At 47.9% G+C, this 21,409-nt stretch overlaps 1 long non-coding RNA gene across 1 annotated transcript in view; it reads right to left on the bottom strand.

The window, feature by feature from the left end:
- LOC308633278 overlaps positions 1-19,830 on the bottom strand; it is a 399,929-nt gene extending 380,099 nt beyond the window's left edge. Inside the window, exon 1 of the long non-coding RNA XR_014018743.1 lies at positions 19,259-19,830. This is a non-coding gene — a long non-coding RNA (uncharacterized lncRNA). The remainder of the gene's footprint in view (positions 1-19,258) is intronic.
- Between the last annotated feature and the right edge of the window lie 1,579 nt (positions 19,831-21,409).

The raw sequence follows: 21,409 nt of genomic DNA, 5'->3' as shown, positions 1-21,409 counted from the left end.
TGGGGATGGCAGCAAAGTCACTGAAAGCTCCTAGACACAGTGGCACACACCTGTAATCCCAGTGGCTAAGGAGGCTGAGGCAGGAGTATTGCAAGTTCAAGGCAGCCTCAGCAATTTACCAAGGCCCTGATTCTTGCTAAGCAACATAGCAAGACCCTGTCTCTAAATAAGAAATATAAAAAGAACTGGGGATGTGGCTCCGTGGTTAAGCACTCCTGGTTCAATCTCTGGTACCAGGAAAAAAAAAAAAAAAAGTTAATGAAATCTTCTCGTGCCTCAACTTTTAAAGTGATTCCATCATGCACCCCTCTGTTTCCAGAGGAACATCTGGAAGTTGAAACCACTCAACAGCTGGGTGACATCCTCATCCTTAAAAAGCATAATTTATGACTGCAGCCATGAAAACCACTGTCGATGTCGCCAAAGGAGCGTGCAGCTCCAGGATCTCGGGTTCTGGACTGGGGAGGGTGTGTTTGCCGCGGCCCATGGCCTACTAAGGGAAATGGAATGAGCCTCCTTGCCAGTCTGCTCCCCCACACCAAAGGACCAAAGCCCCAACCAGCCCGGAGGTACCCCTTCCCCATGAGGGGTTGGGGGTGATGGAGCATGGACAACAGGTCGTGAACTTACCTTACAAACTCAGACTCGACCCCAAGCAGGCCAAGCTGGGGGCACAGTGCAGAGCCCATGCAAGCGACCCACACCAGGAACATCTTTATAAAAGGCAAAGAGTTTCAAGGCCTAAATATCAGCCCCATCCTTAGAACCATACTCAATCCAGCGACATTCCAGAGGATGAAAGAATGTAGATGATCCTTGGAGCTGCCAGAGGGGACCCAATATGACCTATGTGTAAGGACCAGGGCCACCCACCTTCCAGTCCCATGTCCACCCTTCATCTCACCTTGGGATTCTTTCCCTGGCTGCACTAAGCTTCTGAACCCCCCAGCAAAGACCACCAAAAAACTTATCTGATGTCCTGGGCACTTCCGCAGTGCCACCCCAATCCAGCCACCTGGAACCTAGAGATGGCCTCCAGGCAGTCGAGCGTACCAGGAAGACACACAGGCCTGAGTTAGGTTGCCTGGCTTCAAATGCTGGCTCTGGCCCTGCTGCACCTCTTCATCTTGGAAAGTCACAGCTCTCTGCCTCTAGTCCCCCTCTGTAAAGTGGGGAAATCAATATCAACTGCCCAGATAGGCGTAAGGATGAAACATACAGATGAAATACTGACGCAATGTGCTAGAACAGAGCCAGGGAACAACCTCGTCCCTTATGTGAGTTCACAGGTGAGAAGTCAAGGTCCAGGAGGAGGGAAGCCATGGGCAACATTCTGCAGAATGGGCTCAAGCTCTTGTCCCCAACTCCACTGCTGGGAAGGACAAAAGGGAAGCACCATGCATGGGCTTTGCAAACTGTGGGGCACTAAATGCCCCTGGTCAGCACAGATTAATCAAGCCCCATGGTGCCTGACACAGACCCAGTGGGCAGGTCCTAGGGCACAGAGGTAGGCTGGACCTTAGCAAGCAGCGCTTGTGGAGCCGGGGGCTGCGAGGGAGGTGCTCACAGCTCTGAATCTCACTCTATCCCCTCTGTTCAAGTATTTAGTAGTTTTTAAATAAAGGAACTGAAACACAGATGGGTAAATAACTTGCCCAAGAAAATCTCAGAGCTTTGCAGCACAAAAGGAGAACTCAAATCCACAGGGTAGCTACAAGCCAGCACTTCACCCATGATGCTCTGGGTCCACACACAGCCCTTTGCCTGTGGACAACAAGTAGTTTTGTTGTTTCTCTCGCCATCAGGATGATTCAGTTTCCCAGGCAGAGGCCCAGGTTTTAAAAAGCTCAGACTCTAGGTGTGATGCAATAAAGAAGTGAATAAATCTTGCTGGTGGCCAGGAACCTGTAATCCCAGCCATCTAGGCTGCTGAAGCAGGAGGAGAGCAAGTTTGAGGCCATCTCAGCAACTTACTGAGATCCTAAGCAATTCAGTGATACCCTGTCTCAAAATAAAAAATAAGAAAAAGGTCTGGGGATATAGCTTAGCGCTAGAGCATTTGCACAGCATGCATGAGGCCCTGGCTTCAATCTTCAGTACTGAAAATAAAAAACTGTATTTGCTAATGAATCACCTACGACTTGCCTGATCCCTCCTCCCCAAATTTGGGCCTCAAGTGTGGAATGTCAGGCCAGCCAACACAGGAACTAAGCAACTATGTGAGTACTCAGGAAGGTATGGGGAGGGGGGTGGGGCCTCTATTGAGCCCCTTCTATTCAGCTGCAATTAGGTTATCAGTTTCCTGAAAGGCTTATCCTGGCTGGGAGTATCAGGCAAACACAGCTCTCCTGAAGGAGAGGCCTTGCAGGCTTAGTTACTTGGATAAAATGGGAAGCTGGAGGAGTGGAGGTGGGGAAAGTTAAACTAGGAAGAGAGATGTCTCGCTGCACTGGAAGCCCGCCTGGCCTCCTGGGCCCACCTGGAGGAGAAAGTCACTGGACTGCTACCACTGTCTGACCTTCTGGGACTCACTGCCCCTCCTGTCTCAGCTCTAGCTCAGAGCTAAGCCATCCTTACACACCCACAGGGCTCCAGGCCACCAGCAGGAGCACTCATTCAGGGTCTGTCTCTGGGCCCTGGAAAGAGAAGTGGTTCTAGGGGACCCTCGGCAGTTGCAACCTGTTCTCAGTAGGATGGAAGGTTCTAGGTATTTATGAGCATGCCTCATGGCATCTATTCTCCTGTAAGTATAAAAAATATATATAACAGACTAAAGGTTGAAGCTACACAAAATGCACTGCCCAATTCCGTCACCCTGAAGATGTTTGCCAGCTACCTTAGAGGTGACATATGGTTCTAACTGAACACCTCCAACTGAGTCAATTTACAAGGAAAAAGGATGTTTTCTCCTCATAGTTATGAAAGCTGAAAATTCAAGATCAGGTGGCTGTATCTGGTAAGGTCCTTCTTGCTGGTGGGGACTTTGCAGAGGGCGTGTCACATGGTGAGAGAAACTGAGCAGCTGGCTTAGGTCTCTCCCTTTTTTTTTTTTTTTTTTAATTGGGGACTGAACCCATCACTGAGCTCCATCTCCAGCTCTTCTTTTTTTAATCACTTATTTTGAGATGGTGCCTTGCTAAATTGCTGAGGCTGGCCCTGAACTTCTCAGGATGCTGGAATTACAGGGTGGGCCACCACGCCCAGCTCTCCCCCACCCTTATAAAGCCACAGCCCCACAGAGAGACCCACCCTCCAGAAACATTTAACTTTATCTTCAGAAGGCCCCACCTCCTAAGGCCGGTGGATTAAGTTTCCACCCTCTTATCCTCTCAGGGTGAGGGTTAAATTTCACAATGAGTTTAGGGGGGACCTTCAAACACAGCAGGAGCCATTGATTTTTGTGGGTAGCAACCCTGGAGAATGACCCCTAATCCCCAAGTCTGCTACAGACTGGAATTCAAAGGTTCTTTCACCTACTTGTGGGGCAAATGAACTCTGGGTTGGCACCAGGCATCCAGCAGGCAGCAGGGTAGACAAAAGCCTCTGCCCAAGGGCTTATTATCTCCTGGGGGACAGATCCTAGGCGAGATAAGTAACTCAACAGAACATCCAAGAGCAGCGGCGTTCAGCAGGGAGGCAAAGCCAGGAAGAGGCTCCAGGGGAGCGGGGCAGGTAGATGTGGGGCGAGCTGGGCCTGGCAGCAGAGTGGTGTGGCTGGAGCAGAGGGACAAGGGTCACGAAGCTCATGGTGCAGGTGCCTTGTCCTGAGGAGCCACAAGGTGGTTCTGGGCAGGGGTGACTCCATGGGACTTAGACTTTACCAATATGCTTCTGCTGCTGTGAGAACTTAATGAAGGATGAGGAGTCCATTGTGACCCTGTCACCATCTGAGTCTCCAGGAATGTCCAGGCTGACACCGCAGGGAAAGGGGCAGGACCATGGCTCCGAAGACATGGCTTTCGGTATTTACTCACTTATTTCTGTGTCCCCAGAGCAGGAAGGCGGCCTTATTCCCACAGCATGGGAGGAACTGAGGCACAGGGATCTGCAGGTCCAAGAGCTGAGGTTCAAACCAGGTCTGTCATTACAGTCTGAGGAGCAGAAGCAGCCGGGGCAGGGACCATGCAAGAAGGCCAGGGCCCTCGTCACCTTCAGCCACACTGCCCAAACAGAGCTGGGCATGGGGGGCCACGGACAGTGTGACCTGGACCCCGAGTGACGTGTGCACTGTTTCTCCTGCTCAGAAAGCACAGGCAGCGAGGAGGAAGGCAGGAGGAACAGGCCAGAGACCTGGGAAGTCTGTCCACCACAGACTTCCCGTGAGTCTGCTCATCCCCCTTACCCTAGTCTTAGAGCCAGAGTTTGGATTTCTATTTATGAATTTAAAAAGGAGTATGGAACAGCAAAACAAAGACAAAGAACTTCTAAGTCCTGTGCTGTAATTCACAGCACTTAGCATAACTATAAATTGAATTTTTTTCTCAATCTATCCAGAGATTTAGAACTAGAGACTTGGGATAATGATATCAACATTTCAAGCTAAAGTCAAAACTGCATTGCCTTTTTTAGGGTGTGGAAGTGGATAAGATAGGGAAATAGGGGAGCAAATCAAGAAAACCCTGACCTAGGGCAAAGGACCATATACCTGGATAACTGAGGCTCCAGACTCGGACTCAACAAATCAGTTCCAAACTCAGTCTTTGCACTCTGACCTGGGTTCAGCTATACCCTTTCAGGACTGTGTGAACTCGGGCAAGTCAGTTAACCTCTCTGAGCCTTAGTATGTCCCATCTGCAAAATGTGATTGAGAGCAGTTCTGCCTACAGTGCGAGCAGTAACTGAGGCAGTGCAGGTGAAGCACCTGGCCAGTCCTCACAACCAGATGCAGGACACGCATGCATGCAGAGAAGAATCAGGGACCCCTGCCCCTCATCTCTTCCTGCATCCTGCCCCACCAGCCCCGTCTACAGACCCTGTTTCAAGACACCTCCCCTAGCAGCCACCAGACCACCCATCTCAGCCATCCTATTATACAGAATACCTTCTTAAGTCCCCACCTCTCTAAAGCCTTCCCTTGTCGTGAGCTGCTTCCTTCCTGTGCCCTGGTACTGCCCTGTCCACCTCTGAGGACCCCTATGTCACTCTGCTCTTGTGGCCATTTGCAGACCAGAGGGAAATGCAGTAGCCTGGGGGGGGAGGGGCTCAGAGGGACCTTCGAGTTCTCAAGGGGGCAGCTGCAGGCCTGTTCGTTCTGCTTGCGAGGAACTCAGTAAACAGTGGGTGACTGAATTGAGCTGGTTCATCCATGGTTTCCATGTGTAACTGGTTAATACGTGTTGATCAACTGTAATCCCAAAATCTAAAACCAAAAATGCTCCAAACTCAGACCCCTGGAGCAACAGCATGACACCACAAATAAAAAAAAAAAAAAAATCTCCATACCAGGAAACAATGTTTCATGCACAAAATTATTCAAGAATCGTGTATCAAACTACCTTTGGGCTATGAATATGAGATGTATGTGAAACGTAAATCAATTTCATGTTCAGACTTGGTTCCTATCCTCAAAATTTCTTATTGCATACATGTAATAATCCAAAATCTGAAATCCGAAACAGTTCTGGCCCCAGGCATTTCAGATAGTGATACTCAATCTGGAATTCATATTCACATGAATTGAAACAGGAAAAGTTCTTCAAACTTGCCAAGAGTTTCTTAGCAATACTCCTCTACAAGAATCACATCGTTCCAAACCTTCAATAGTAAAAAGCATGGCCCTGGAGGATGGCTGCCTTCATGAATTACCACCTTCTGCTCTTCGCTTCCTCTGCCTCTCCCAAAGCCAAAGACTTCCACTTATGCATTCAGTTCCTCTTTGTTGTTCCCCTGACTTCTGGCACACACCCATGTGGAGCACCTAGGTCCCCAGCCATGGCCTGATGGAATTCCAACCTCACCAGCACACTGAGAAAGAGCACAAGATGGGAGAAGCCAAACGAAATGAGAGAGGGCTCTTCTTGGCATAGTAGCTGACTGTTTGTTTCTTAAATTTTGCTGTGATCACTCACAGCAGATGAAGAGAGATCAGAAAATCATGCCTGTTCCCCTGATGAATGGCAACCCAGTTCAGAGGGCAAAAGTCAGTGGGTTGGCCGGAAACCATGGCTGCTTAGTAACACAGACCCACATATTATGGAGACCCATGCTAACCAGCAGGATATGCTTCCTCTTCCCACCTCAACTTCATCACCCCCAAAAGAGTCAACATGTAGAGGGAATGGAGAGGGAAGAGGGAATGGAGAAGAACAGCATTATCTAGAACCTTAAAGATGCGGACTTATCCAGAAACACAGAGCCTATTGCTAAAGCACAGAAGAAACTGAAGAGCAACACAGAGTGACATGACAGAAAAGAGTTGTAAGGGAAATACATTCACACCGTGGGGGTGCTCTCTCAGGGCCACTTCAGGAGGGAGAAGCCACCCTTTGGGCTGGCTTGCTGCCAGGAGCCTAGGTTCAGGAGGAGGGGCTGTCATGTCGGGAGCTGCTCATGCAAGAGGGAGACGGATACAACCAGGGGTTGCAAACTCCTGGCCCCCATCTGGCCCACAAGTGTTTCCTTTGGCATAGGAGGGTTCCTTAAAAATATGAGTTGAAAACTCCTGAAATCAGGAAATTTTATATTTAAAAAGGTCCCTTCCCCCAACTTTTTATCGCTCCCCCCCCCCACCATGTTCAGGATTGAAACCAGGGCAACCTGGACTTCTCTTTTAAAAATGGACATTCTGGCCAAGTGGTGATGCACGCCTGTAATCCCAGTGGCTTGGGAGACTGAGGCAGGAGGATTGCAAATTCAAAACCAGCCTCAGCAAAAGCGAGACACTAAGCATCTCAGTGAGAACCTGTCTCTAAATAAAATACAAAATAGGGCTGAGGACATATATGGCTTGGTGGTTGAGTACCCCGGAGTTCAATCCTCAGTATCAAAAAAAAAAAAAAAAAAAAAAAGGACGTTCTGGCAACATTGGATCTGCTTTTTGGCTTGGGGAGGCTGTGAGGAGGGAGCTGTAATTAGCAGCCAGCTGTTCTTACACATTTCCTACTGCACAGGATGCTTTGAGCACACCTGATGTATTTATATATAATCTGCTCATCCCTCTAAACAGCTGAGTTTGCAGCCCCTGCCAGGAACCCACTGCAGCAATCTGATATTATAGGTACGAGGTACAATAACTTAGGCAGGACACCTGAAGGGACTGCTCTCAGAAGCCCCCTGGGAGTCCCTCCTGGAGGAGGTGAGCCCTCCATGGAGTCATAAAGTGTAAGCAGAAGCTCCTTAGGAGAGGAAGTGGGGGAAGGGATTGAATCCATTGGCCTGGCTGGCTGATTCTCTCACCATGTCCAAAGTGAATCTTAGAAAAGAATTTGCAGACACGAATCCTCTAGAAGAATCACATCGTTCCAAACCTTCTAAATGAATCATGCCCACACTGGCCAGTGGGCTCCACCTGACAGCCTTACTTGCCCACAGGGCCAAGGCACTCAGTCTCCAAGGTCGGTGAGGGCTGGATTCCTATCCCAGCCCCAGTATTGACAGCGCCATTCAGTGCTCGTGCACCTGCCCCAAGCAGCAGGCTCTCGACTAATGATGGGAAGTCACTCAAAGCTTTTAAGTGCCTGAGCTTCAGGATCCTGTCTGCCAGTTGGAAACTCACTCCTGTGATGCTCCTCGGGGACAGGAGGATGTTCCTGCCAGGACCTGCCACACAAAGGAGCTGGTGCTCAGAAGAGGGGCCTCTAGCGCCAGTGGGGCATCTCCCACTACTGGACTGGATGTGCCCTGGGTGCACAGTCATGGCCAAGGGCGGCAGGCGTCTCTCAGAGATAACCGAAAACCTCACTTAAGTGGTGGCTGCCGGGCCAATGTCTATATGGCACCATTACTGAAACACTGTTTCCCTTTCCGTCTCCACTCCTATTTTTTTAAAACCCTTTGCTTTTGCTTTTAAAGGGAATGAATGTGCAGGAAATGTGTTTCTAATGGAGAAAGCATGTGCGGAATGTCCAGAGTCACAATAGGGAAGAGATACTGCCTTGGAACCTCCAGGCACCAGACGAAAACAGAAGAGGACTCAGGCCAGCCAGGGACTTTGCACAGAGCACAGGAGGTGACAGCCCTCAACCCGGTCCAGCTGGAGACCCCTCGGAGGGCAGGCTTATGAGAGGCCATCACCTCCAGGTGCTCTGAGGGGAAGGCTGTCCTGTGAGGGGTCTGTCCTCACCAGCTGCATCCTCTGGCCATAAACCAGTCTGTCCAGCTCAGACAGTCTGGCCTTCCACTGGCGTTTTATGGACCCGATGCTGTCATCTGTTTTGCAAAAAGTGATGTGTCACATGCAGAGATGATCTTTTTCTTTTAAAATCTGGAACTGAGAGGACTGGCTTGGAGATCCAGATCCCAAAGCTGCCGCCTGCCCCAGTTGCATGAGTCATGACTTCGGGGGACAGGAGCTATGGAACAAACCCCGTCACCATGAACGCCGGAAGGGACCTCTGCCTTCCAAGCCTCTCTCCCATAAATTCCAGGGGACTTTCCACACCGAGGACCTCTTCCTGTTCCTATTTCCTTTTGAAAATGTGAAAAATCAAGTAGCCAGCAAGAGGGCAACCACTCTCAGCCACACTAACTAGACTGTCCAGCTCCAGGCTGGTGACATCACAGGGAGAGAGACAGGACCCCACTCCCATCTCTCCCCTGCCCTGGCTCAAACCCTGCCCTAGCAGGGGTTTTTATGGATAGGATAAAGCCTGTGGGATAAAGTCCAAGTGCCCCTGCAGGTTCTGAAGGCCCCTGACTACCTCAGCAGGCCCACCATGCAAAAATCCTTCCTACCTCCAAAAGGAATACTGAATTCGTCCTCTTCCCTCCATCTCCAATTCAAGAGCAGACTCCTGCTCTCTCCCCAAATTGCTTCTAACAGGGGCCAGCCCCCCATTGACTGTCTAATTCATTATCTACCCATCAAACTGACCAATCAAATCAGGCCCACACCCCTGAGCAGCCCCCAAAGACTCAGAAGAGCCTATCAGGCCCTCTAAGACCAGGTCCCCGGCCACGCTGCTCCTGCTACACCAGCTTCTTGCCACAGAATACTGCCCAGTTTTTCCTGCCCCCAGGGCCTTCACACAGGCTGCTGTAGCCCTCCTCAAACTGATTTTATTTTTTTTTAGGGGTGAATTAAATCCAGGGGTGCTCTACCACTGGCCTCAAATTTGTGATCTTCCTGCCTCAGCCTCTCAAATAGCTGGGATTATAGCCATGTACCACCACGCCCGGCTCCCTTTCTACATATCTGACAAATGTTTAAGCAGTGTGTATAGGTGTCTATATTAACCTTTTAAAAAGCACTAAGAGATGAGGAGGGCATGTACCTGAGTTACAATTAGAGAGGGGAAATAAGTTCTGGTATTATACTGCATAGTAAGTATGACTACAGATAACAATAATGTGCTACGTGTTTCAAAAAAGCTAGATAAATGATTTTACCCCCAAAGAAATGATAAATGTTTAAAGAAACAGATATGCTTACTCTGATTTGAACATTACATGTATGCATGTGCTGAAATACCACATGGTACCCCAAAAGTAAGTAAAATATTTGTCTACTTTATATATATGCATGCCTGTGATCCCAGCCACTTGAGAAGCTGAGGCAGGAGAACTCCAAGTTCAAGGCCAGCCCCAGCAATTTAGCAGAAAGACTCTGCAACTTAATGAGACTCTGTCTCAAAAAATAAATAAATAAAAAGGTTTGGGGATGTAGCTCAGTCAGTGGTAAAACACCATGTATTTAATCCCCAGTACCCCTGCCCGCTCCTCAAAAAACGGTTCACATCATTAAGTGACACATAGCATGAGCAAGGGCTCTGCAAATTTATCTGAGCGTGAGGCTGTACATGTGCTTCCAATTTTATGACATGCTGCCAACTTGCTCCCTAGCTGAGCTGGAGAATCCTGACTGCTCAGGTGACCACCAGCACTTCCTAATTCTGGCACATTTTAAAATGTAGCTCTGAAGACAACCCAAAGGCCCTTCAAAGGGAGGATAGACACACATGGTACATGCAGATCACCATGCTACACCCCTGATGGAAACAACCATGTGAAATAATCTCAAATGCATGTGCCAAGGGAGGAGATCAACACAGAGGCCTGCACATTCGAAAAGCCAACGCCGTGGGGCAGAAATAAACCCTTGGTCGTAAGAAGGCAAGGGGCCCGCAAGCCACAGGACAGGAGAGAATCTGGGGGTGATGGAAGAGTTCTATATCTCAGGGTGGTGATGACATGACACAGCTCTCTGCATTTTATCAAAACAGCACCGTACACAAAAAAGACTAAACTTTCATCTTAGATCCTACCTCAATAAAGCTACTTAACTAGCAAAATCCGGAACCTTTTCACATTTAGTTTCCATTTTGTGTTCTTCTTCTGGGAGCTGCTCTTTCATATCTTTTGCCCTCTCTGCTAGGAGGCTGTTTGTCGCTTCGTCACTGACATTGGGGACCTCTTCACACACTCTGGATGTCAGCGCTTTATAATGTTACATATGTTGCAAATGTAAGTCTTTTATTTGGATTTCCTGCCATTCTGGTTTTTGTTGCTTAGATGAGCTTTTTTCTTGAGCATATAGACCTCTTCAATCTTGCCCTTCCTGTTGGTTCTGCCCCTAGTTAACCCCTCCTGGTCTTCACGTCTCATACAAACGCCAGGTCCTCACCCAGGATTTCAGTGATAAGGCCCTCTCCCATGTGAACCATCCCTCTCTGTCAATTCAATATTCTCTACAATGAGGCTGTTTTTGTGAGTGGATTTGCTCGCTTGTCTCCCCACCAGTAAGTCCCTCAAGTAGCGGCACTACATCTACTCTCACCACTGAACAGCCCAGGCCCAGCACAGCGCTTGACACCGGACAGGTGGTCCACAAACCTCTGCTGAATAAGGGCTTGCAATAGATGCCAACATGTGGCTAGCATGTACCGTAGGGCATGCAAAGGGGACATCAGCGGGTCACAGACAGCAACAAGCTCTGCATCTCACCAGAGAACAGCAAACGTAGCTGTGCAAACCTCGTGACCACATACCTACCTAAAACCTTACAAATATTAAGATGCTATGATTTGAAAATCCTAAGACTGGAGATTTAGGAAAAAATAGAAAACTTGGTCTATGTAAAGAGTCTATTGGGGAGCTAGGCATCTAAATCAAAGGAATGACGACGTCAACAAGAAAACAGTCACAGAATAGAAATATTATTTGCTCAATAAAAATGGCATGGACAAAACATTTATAATATAAAATATTATAATATTTATCATAATATTATAATATATTTATAATACATAATATTTATAATATTATATGTAACATTTATAATATTATAATATTACTGGGGGCCATTTATAATATTTATAATATTATAACATTTATTGTGATATTATAATATTACAAATATTATAAATGTTTTGTTCATTTATAATATTCAGAAATAGGTATGACCTAGCAATACAGCAATGGAAAAAATCAAGACACCAACATGCACATCATGATACTGTTTAAAAAAAAAAAAACTAGGCATGGTGGTGCACACCTGTAATCCCACCTACTCGGAGACGGAGGCAGGAGGATCACAAGTATGAGGTCAGCTTCAGCAACTTAGCCAGACCCTCTCTTAAAATAAGATTTGAAAAGGCTGGGATCTAGCTTAGTGGTAAAGTACCTTTGGGTTTAATTCCCAGTACTGTCCCCGGCCCCACAAAAAAAAAAAAAAAAAAACTTGGTATTCAATTCAGAGCCTTACAAATGTTAGGCAAGCACTTACCACGGATCCACAAACCCACTCCAGAAATAACATTTTTTAATAGGTTTTTCCTTTGGATTCTTAAGGTTCAGATTTCATTTGAGGAAATATCATTTAAATTTCCCTAGTCATGTACAAATATCAGTGTATCCCAGTATTATATATAATTATAATGCACCAATTTAAAATAGAAATATATATATATATGTATGTTCTTATGTATATGAATAAAGCTATTTATTTATTTCCCTAGTTACAGTTGTGTCCACCGTGGGACTGGAATCCCCAACTCAGGTTATCTTCCTGAAATCCACCTTCCACATGCCTAAGACATCTTTCCCCACTCTCCTTGCTCGGAATCCTTGAAAAGTGCTCAGCTGACTGGACCCAGTCAGTTATTGAGACTCCAAGGGCAGCCTGCCCCAGCCCACCCTGCCTTCCTCTCCAGGACACTGGGGCCTGGTGGCTGCACACTGTCACCAAGACCCTGCTGAGACAAGAGGTCTGTCATCCACCCTGCCCTAGGCGAGGCTTTCAGCAACAGCAGACGCAACCGGCCATGGTCTCTCCAACCCACCTTCCGCTTTCCAGCAGGCATCAGCCATCTGCCCTCGCCCACCCTGGAAGCTTCCTGAAGACAGGGATGGTGTCTTACTGCAGAATCCCCTTTGCCTGGTTCTCACTCATGCAACTCACCAAGTACCCACTAGCCCAGGAGTGATACCAGAGCAGTGCTGACCAGTGGAAATATCATCCAAGCACATGATTTGAATGATACTGAGATTTCCTATCAGCCATAATAAATAGGGTTAAAGGTGTAGGAGGAATTAACTTTCCTAATATACTATGTTTATCCCAACTTATCCAAAACATTATCATTTCAATATATAACCAACGTTTTAAAGGATTAATGAAAATAATAATAGAAACGATTAATGAAATGTTTCTTTCTTTCTTTTTTTTTTTTGTACTACGACTTCAAAATCTGATGTGTATTTAACACCTACAGCACATCTCGAGTTCATTTCAAGTATTCCACGGCTACATAAGGCTAGTGGCTACCATGCTGGACAGCACTTTAGGTGCTGAGGATCCTGGAGTGAGGGGTCCAGAAGCCCATGGCATGGCCACACCTCCTGCCTCCAGCCTGGACCAAGCACCTGCAGCACACTGGCTCCAGGGTGCATTGGCTTCAAACCCTGATTCAGTTTCCTCTCAACACAGCAGCCAGACTGATGATTTTAAACGCTAAATCAGATCACCTCACTTTTCTGCTTAAACCCCTCCAGTGGATCCCCATTTAACCCAGTGAGAGACAAAAGCTTTACAACCTTTCTCTGAGGTCTCTCTCAGCATGCAGTGCTCCTAAGACTGCCCACCTGCTCTCCCCACACCCCTCTCACTCACTCTTTGTGCTGTTCCCGCATCTCACAGGCCCACTCCTGGCCTGGGCCTCAGTCTTGGGGTCCAAAACACCCTTCTGCAGACTAACTCCTCCAGGACAGCTCCAGCGTCAGCTTCTCAATGTTGCTGACCCTGACTAGCTAACCTAAGCCTGCACCCCACACCAGCCCTCCAGATGTCACCTGGCTCTGCTTGTTCCCATAGAACTCACGGCCCTCCAATACACCGTGGATGTCTTTATTTATCATGTCTACTATTCCTCACCCACCTGACCCAGCTACGATGTTAAGTTCTACTAACATTTAAGTCTGTCCTTCGTCCTTCCTTTCTGCATCCGCAGCCCCTAGAATGATGCTGGTACAGGACAGACACACAAAATATATAAGTTAAAATCATGAGAAAGGATGAATAAGAGGCTGGTGGTCCTCCACCTGTCAGAACTTGCCATTTAGAGGGAAAAGACAAACAGATATGTAGGGTCTATCCAGGAAGGTAAAAGCTTTGGAGAAACATAAAGCTTGAGAAATGGGAGAAAGGGAGGTTGTCATTTCACAAGGCAGCTACCAAAGAAAACTAATAATGATGATGAGCTTAGCAACTACCACTTCCACGGTAACCACCACGGGCCATGTTCTGTGCAGGCACCAGTAGCCCAGCAGGGCCAGGCTGATCTTGCACTGACGCTGGTCTAGTTTTGCCCACACTCATTCCATCTGTCCTTGACTCAGAAGACCACACTGTCTGTACCCATTCTGTAGCCTCCATTACAGCAGAAGCTACAGGAGAGCAGGGAATTCTGTCTCTTTGCTCCTGCTGCATCTCCATCAGCTAGAACAGGGATTCCCAGACGGCAAGTGCTCAGTAAATGAATGAATGGATGGATCCATCATGAATGGAGCAGCAAATGTCTGGGCTAATTCACCAGGAAAATGAGAGCCCTAAAAAATAATAATCAATAGCAATTGGTTTTATGTCTTCCTCGGGGGCTAGCCGTCTCTATGCTAAGTGCTGGACACCATCCCTAGGAGGGGGTAACTACTGTCCTCCCTGTTCAGCAGCTGAGGAAATGGAGGGACGGGGAGCGTGGGCGATGTGCAAGGGCAGCTGGATGTGCCCTCTGATTCCTGTGTTTCCTGAGACCCACTCCTGCAGCTGACTGGCCTTCTTCCCTTCCTAGCTTCTATCGGCCAGGGCTTCTTTCTGATACATGCAAAGAATTCTGGGGAAGTCACTGCCATCTCATGATCTATGTTCTATGTCCAGAACATTACCTTTGTACATTAAGACGTGTTCAGAAACCATTGCTTTAAGAAGCCACAGGAAGTAATGAAACTCAATAATTGTGGCAGTAATAATATTTGCTCACTTTTACTGAGTGCTGGGTACGCCCCAGGCCCTCTGCTGATGGCCTTCTGCTTACCACTGATTTCCTCCTCAGAGCAGCCTGTGAGGTTGCTGCTTTATCAGCCCCATTTTACAGCCAGGAGACCAAGGGGAAGTTTGCTCATAAGTAACCCGGGTCCATACTCAGTCCCTCGGCTTGGATGTCCCCACTGCTGTCTAGCTTTCCTCTTTCTTTTTCTTTCCCTGCCGGCAAGCCCCAACTTCCCACCATGTCAGCTGCTTCACACCTAAAAAGACAAGGACAGTGGACACATCGGCTGCTTGTTTCTTTGAAGATGAAGCAGATCTTGTCAGCTACCTGATTCAACAAACACCACAGCTATGTAGGCACCTGGTGCCCCTGTCCTCAAGTTCAGGGTCAATGTCAAAAAAGAGGCAGGTAAACAAAAAACAACACTTCAACCCCACCCCAACCTCAAATAAATAAATAAATAGGCAAGAGGAAAAAAGAACAACTCAAGAATCCTATCATTAAAAAATGAGCCAGGTGCGGTGGCGCACGCCTGTAATCCAAGCAGCTCGGGAGGCTGAGGCAAGAGAATCAGGAGTTCAGAGCCAGCCTCGGCAACTTAGAGAGGCCCTAAGCAAATCAGGGAGACTCAGTCTCTAAATAAGATATTAATAAAGGGCTGGGAATATGGCTCAGTGATCAAGCACTTCTGGGTTCAATCCCGGGAGCCAAAAAAAAAAAAAAAAAAAAGATGAATGACATCTTGGCCTACAGGTGTGGCTCAGGGGGGTAGACCACTTACCATACCCTGGGTTTGATCCTTAGAGCACGTGAGCATGTGTGCACTCACACACACATACACACACACAAAAAGAATGAGACCATTTTGGCATCATATATTTAAGTCTTGCCTCATGAACCATTCTTGTCGTTCTATTTTTTTGTTTTTGAGACAGGGCACCACTATGTTCCCAGGTTGATCTTGACTCCTGGGCTCAAGGGATCCTCCCACCTCATTCTCAGGAGTAGCTGAGACTTCAGGAGGGTACCACCACACTTCGCTACTCTTTTTGTTCTTAATGACAGGGCTTGGGGAGGGCCACCAAGGGTCTCTGTAGGACATAAACACTCCCAGTTTACAAGTGGATGCTCAGAACAGTTTGCAAGTGGGGGTAGTATCATGGCAAAAGAGCTCTATCTCCCATCTGCTGTGAGAGATGATAGTAATTAAATTCTGAAAACAGTCCTTAAAGGGTTTTGGTCATGAAACCAAGCAGGACGTCTGGATGTAGTCTTTTGCAAATGATCATAGATTTTGCACTAAGACTGAGGCTTCTGACCTCTATCCACACAAGGCTCCTGCCCATGCCCCAAAGGGACCCTTCTACACCACAGCACAGGACTCTCCCAGCACTGTAGATCACTCAAGGCCTCTTGGCCCCTCTGTTCATCTCAGCCTGCTCCATAAACCGACAGTAAGAACGAGCAAATGGTATCTTCTTCATGCAAGGGGCCAAGGTTTCCACCTATGCCCAATCCAGGTGGACAGGTTCTGACACCCTGCTCAAGGCCAATTAACATCCTCTGTTCTTAAATTCACCATCTTCGGGCTGGGATTGTGGCTCGGTGGGAGAGTGCCTGCCTCGCACATATGAGACACTGGATTCAATCCTCAACACTATATAAAAATAAATAAACAAAATAAAGATTTAAAAAAAAAATTCACCATCCTCTGGCTTCTGAGAATGGGCCTGGGAGTCACGTGGCCCTGTTCAAATCAGCTCCATAGATACCTGGCCATGTGGCCTGGGGCAACACTCAACCCCTGAGCCATTCGAAATAATAATCATCCTATCTTGGGCTAGGGTTGTGACTCAGTGGTACAGTGCTTGCCTAGCACATGTGAGGCCCTGGGTTTGAATCTCAGCACCAAATAAATAAATAAAAGGTGTTGTGTCCATCTACAACTAAAAATATTTAAAATAATAATAATACTATCTTACAGGATTACTGGGAGATTAAGTGAGAATATTTGTAAAGCATTTAGATTCAAGCCTGGCCTACCAAAAGAACTCGGTCATTGCTGGACATTTTATTTTATTTATAAGTGCCTTGTGAGGTTATGGGGAAAGTAAATGTGAAGAGAGGGCTACGCATGATCAACGATTTCAGTCACCACCTGTGCTACTATTGTTGTTATTATTAATTCTTATTACTCTTTCTAGTTATTTCGATTATTTGGTGCCAGAAAAACAAAAGAAACAGAGGAGGCTCCAACTAAAGAGCTTACTTGGCAGTGTGCATAAGGCCTGGAATTTCTGAGATTTTTTCCTAGGAAATATGTCGATGTGACTGTCAACTGGACTCTTCAGTAGCTAATCTTATTTCAGATTGTTGCTTGGCTCCCTCTTCGGGTCAGGGTCCCATGACAGACATAGGGTATAGACAGGGAAGGTGGAGCCTCTTAATGAGATCACAAACTGGCATCAGGGAAAAGACAGAGAATATCATGTTGGGCTGAAGAATGTGGCTCAAGTGCATGAGGCAGTGGGTTCGATTCTCAGCACCACATAAAAATGAGATAAAGATATTGTGTCCACTTAAAAAAAAAACTAAAAAATAAATATTAAAAAAAAAAAAGAATATCATGTCCACAACCACGAGGACTGGAAATACAAAAGAAAAAGCCCCATAGCATCTACAGCACAGGGAAGTACAACCATTAGCAGGCCCGCACCACCTCCAAAGAACCAGCACCCAGTACAGGTTCTCAGCTTCCCCAGGAAAACCATCACCATCTGCCCTTAGTCTGAGCAAACTCAGGGCTACTGTCACAGAGGAAGAAAAGAGGGTGTCTATGGTCCAGGAGATTCCTTTGCTGAGCTGTCCAAGTACAGTGTCCCTCTTGGGCAGGCAGAGGCCCTGGGCATGGCAAACACACACTGCCGAACTCAGCTAGTATGGCTGCCTGCCTGCCGGCCTGCCATGCAGACAGAAGGAAAAACTAAACTCAAGAACCAAGGAATGATTTGATGCAGATGGTGACAATTCACCAGGTTTTTAGTCCAGTAATCACACAAACCAGATACTTGAGAACCTAGAAAAAAATTCCCTCTTTCCTGCCCTGCAAAGCTACAGCTATAGAAATGGGGTGGGGGTGGGGGGGGGACAGGGAGATGAGAGAGGAAAATCAATCAAAAAAAGATTATTATTTCTACTTTTCAAGAGAGCCAGCTTACGAAAAATTCTGCACTTAAGGCAGGTAAAGCAACAAGAATCCACTCTCAACCAAGAAAAAAAAAAAAAAAAGACAAAAATCAATGCAATCACATAACAAGTCACCTGCAGGTCAGCTGATCCAGCACTACAGCCCACAATGGTCCCACCCAGCCTTTCTGTCACCAGACCCATAAGTGGAATTCTTTGGGTCCTCCTGCCGGCACCCCACACCACGAGGCACATTCTCACCTCCAAGATGTAACTCATTTCAAATAGCAGAGAGAGCTAGGTTTTCCCTAGGAATGGATTCTGTTGGTCCTTCTTCAGCTTTCACGAAGGCTTTTCTCCTGATAAATCTTTCAGTAAGTCCCAATCGGGTTCCCAGGATCGATGCAACTGCTGATTAGAGCTTCAGAAAGACTAACTGTGACCACAGGACTGTGGAACTGAACAAGCCTCGACTTGCCACTGCCCATATGCAAAATAGGCCTGCAACATCCTATAACATGGTTCAGCAGATACAGTCCCTTCGTCCTCCGGGCCCCCACCCACCCACCACACAAACAAGCTTCTCCAGGGTCTCCCCTAGTGGGATTGACAGTGGCGGAGTCGGTGAGAGGGGACTTGGAAAATACAAGCATGGAAAAGAAACACACAAAAAAAAACCACTATCCTGTCCCTACTCCTCACAAGTGAATGCAGAATGTCCTGAAGTCAGAACTCTTAACAGAATATTCCACTCCTGAAAATATGTATCCACACGCCAGGCACATGGCAGCTTCATGGCTGCGCTTCCTGAAAGTCTACAGCAGACCACAAACACTGACACAAACAAGAGCACATGAGCCAAAGGAAGGCAAACCTAATCAAATCAACAACCCATCCATAAAGAATGACCATGAGGAGAGTGCCAGGGCACCCAGCACACCCAGGAAGGCCAGTGCAAAAGCAGAGAAAGTTTCAAAACACAGTTACTGAGTTTTCGAAATCACCTTCACTCAGCCCTGAGGGGGTGTCTGGGAGTGGGAGGGAGGACCGGTCAAAGGATGGAGGGAGCATCATACAGTTCACAGACCTCTAGTTTTGCAAATGGGGCCTCCAAACCACATCAGCGGCCCCAAATCTGTGCTACTGGAGAGGGGTCTATTTTTAGAGATTAGGTAATACGCCTTTGATCAAGTGCATAAATCCAGAATTACCTCTAGGCACGAGCCACTCGGTGTCACCTCTCCCCTCCCCCTCCCCACGCCCAAACTCGCTGCCGGTCTTGGGTCCCGGGATGAGGAAAGTGCACGGTTAATACACACACACAGGAATCGGAAAGCCCCTTTCCTCCATTCAACTACTCACTGCGCATCCCTACCCGCAATGCCAAGCAAGGCTCGAGTTTCCAGAAACGCAGAGGACAAATTGGAACTTACTGGAGGGTGGATCCAGCCTTGTCCCACGGGTCACCAGGACCGTCAACATCCTTTCCGCGTGAAAATCCACTGGGGAGCTCCGGGAGGTACGGGTGTCTATCCTTGCTCTCGGCTCCTGACTGCTCCTCCTCTTCCCGGTCGCCCCCAGCCCGCCCGGCCCGTGGGCCCATGTGCTCGGCGGCCGCACGCGCTCTGCCCGGCGGAGCTAAGGGCTGGCGGGTGGCCCGTGACGTCACGGCGGCTCGAGCTCCCGGCCGCGGGGGAGGGGGAAGAGCTCGCCTCCCGGTCCGCCGCGTGCGTCCCGGATCCCCGCGTGCCCGGCAATCCCCGGACCCAGGCCGCTGTCCCATGCGCCCCTCGGTCCGCTGCCTGGGCAGTGCTGGGCACCAAGCCAGGGAGGGCCGCGCACGAGGCGGGGCGGGCCTGGGACACCGCGATTGCAGAGGGCCCAGATGGCGCGGGGGAGAGCGAGCTCCGCTGTATGTTGGGGGTCCTGGCGGCGCTGGTGCAGTCAGTCTCACCACCCACCCCGCAGCCCACAAGCACGCAGCAGTGATGCCAGCTAGCGTGCGCGTTGAGCTTCCCGCAGTTCCTCTATGCCCGCCTCCCCACCACCCCCTCCCCCAGCGTTCTGGAGGCAAGGAGTCCTCCCACTTTGCAGATGGGGAAATAGAGTTCAGTGAATTACAAGGATCAAGATGCTCTGAAATGATGCAGTTCCCACAGAAGACCCCCGGGTCAGCTCCATCTCCAGTGGTCTGAATGGGTACCACCCAGCATCTGTGGACCTGGTGAGAGGGACACACACATCTTCCCGCCTCCTCAGACGTCTGCCACTCTCCGGGGGCCTAAATTGCAAATCTGTGCAAAAGTCCAGCTGTCTCCGTAACTCCCCCTCCACCCCAGGCAGAACCACACTGTATTAAACTAGCCCCTTGAATGCCCAATAATCCCTCAAAAGGAAGGGCACTGGCCTCCCGCCTGGGATGCGAGTGTCTCGTTTTCTCCATAAAAATGCAATACTAGACACACGCGAGAAACTACCTCCGTTTGGTTCGACATTTATGCGCACTGACACGGAGCCAGGCCGCCTGCTAAGATGCGCGGAGGTGTGAAAGATGAGACCGAACACAGACTCTACAGAAAGAAGACACGGGCCGGTGAAAAGTTGGACACACACAGGTGCTTTCAGGATTATGAAAAAGAAGGTGGCCCCTCTCTTCTCTGCCCAGTACACTACATCCACTGTCATTTTGAGCTGGTCTCCTCCGTCCCTCGGTGCCGGATTCAGTTGCTCCTCTTCCAACTGCATCTTCGCGAAGCGAATACTTCTCTCTTGAAGGGGAAAAGCAGCCTTCAGCTGAGGGCCCTGTACCGCCTGTTTCTCATCTTTATTTAGAATCACGGAGCACCTGCTTTGTTTCAGCTCTTTGCAAAGAGCCTGGACAGGTCTCAGAATTACAGTTGGCCTCTACCTTCCAAAATAGTGAGAGAAGATGACCACAAACCTCTGAGTCTGTAGAAACAGAACTGATTGCTTTCACAGCTTAAACTTTTTCTAGGAACCAAGACCTTAGGGAGCTAACCTCCTCCTGAGAGGCCCAGTTTCCAATGACAGACTCAACTAGGGTCCCCGAAGGGTGTCTACAGACGCTAAGCACCTGGTACTTCTGGATCATTGTCTGCGGAGAAAAGCCCTTTTGACTCAAAAACATGTCTTCTAGGAGACTCATTCAACTTTGACCTTGACCTTGATTGCTTTGTCTGGGTCTCTGTTACATTAATTGTATATTCTTTTCTTCTTCTTCTTTTTAAAAGTTCCTTTTTTAAAATTTTAAATATTTTTTCAGTAAAAAAAATTATTTTTTAATATTTATTTTTTAGTTGCAGTTGCACACAATACCTTTTTATTTCATTTATTTATTTTTATGTGGTGCTGAGGATGGAACCCAGGGCCTCACACAGTGCTAGGCCAGCACTCTACTGCTGAGCCACACCCCCAGCCCTCCAGTAAAAAATTCACAGAAGAAAATATTTTAATATCCCTACACCCAGAACAAATATTTTGGTATATCTGCTTCCAATTTTTTAAGTCATTTTTCTTCTTGCCAAAGTGATGCAATACATATGTGCATCGTATTAAAAAAAAAA

Source organism: Spermophilus citellus (genome assembly GCF_964194105.1).
Source record: "Spermophilus citellus genome assembly, chromosome: 14".
Lineage (NCBI taxonomy): Eukaryota > Metazoa > Chordata > Mammalia > Rodentia > Sciuridae > Spermophilus > Spermophilus citellus.
Note: the sequence above shows the minus strand (reverse complement) of the source record. Positions and strands in the feature narration are given on the sequence as shown.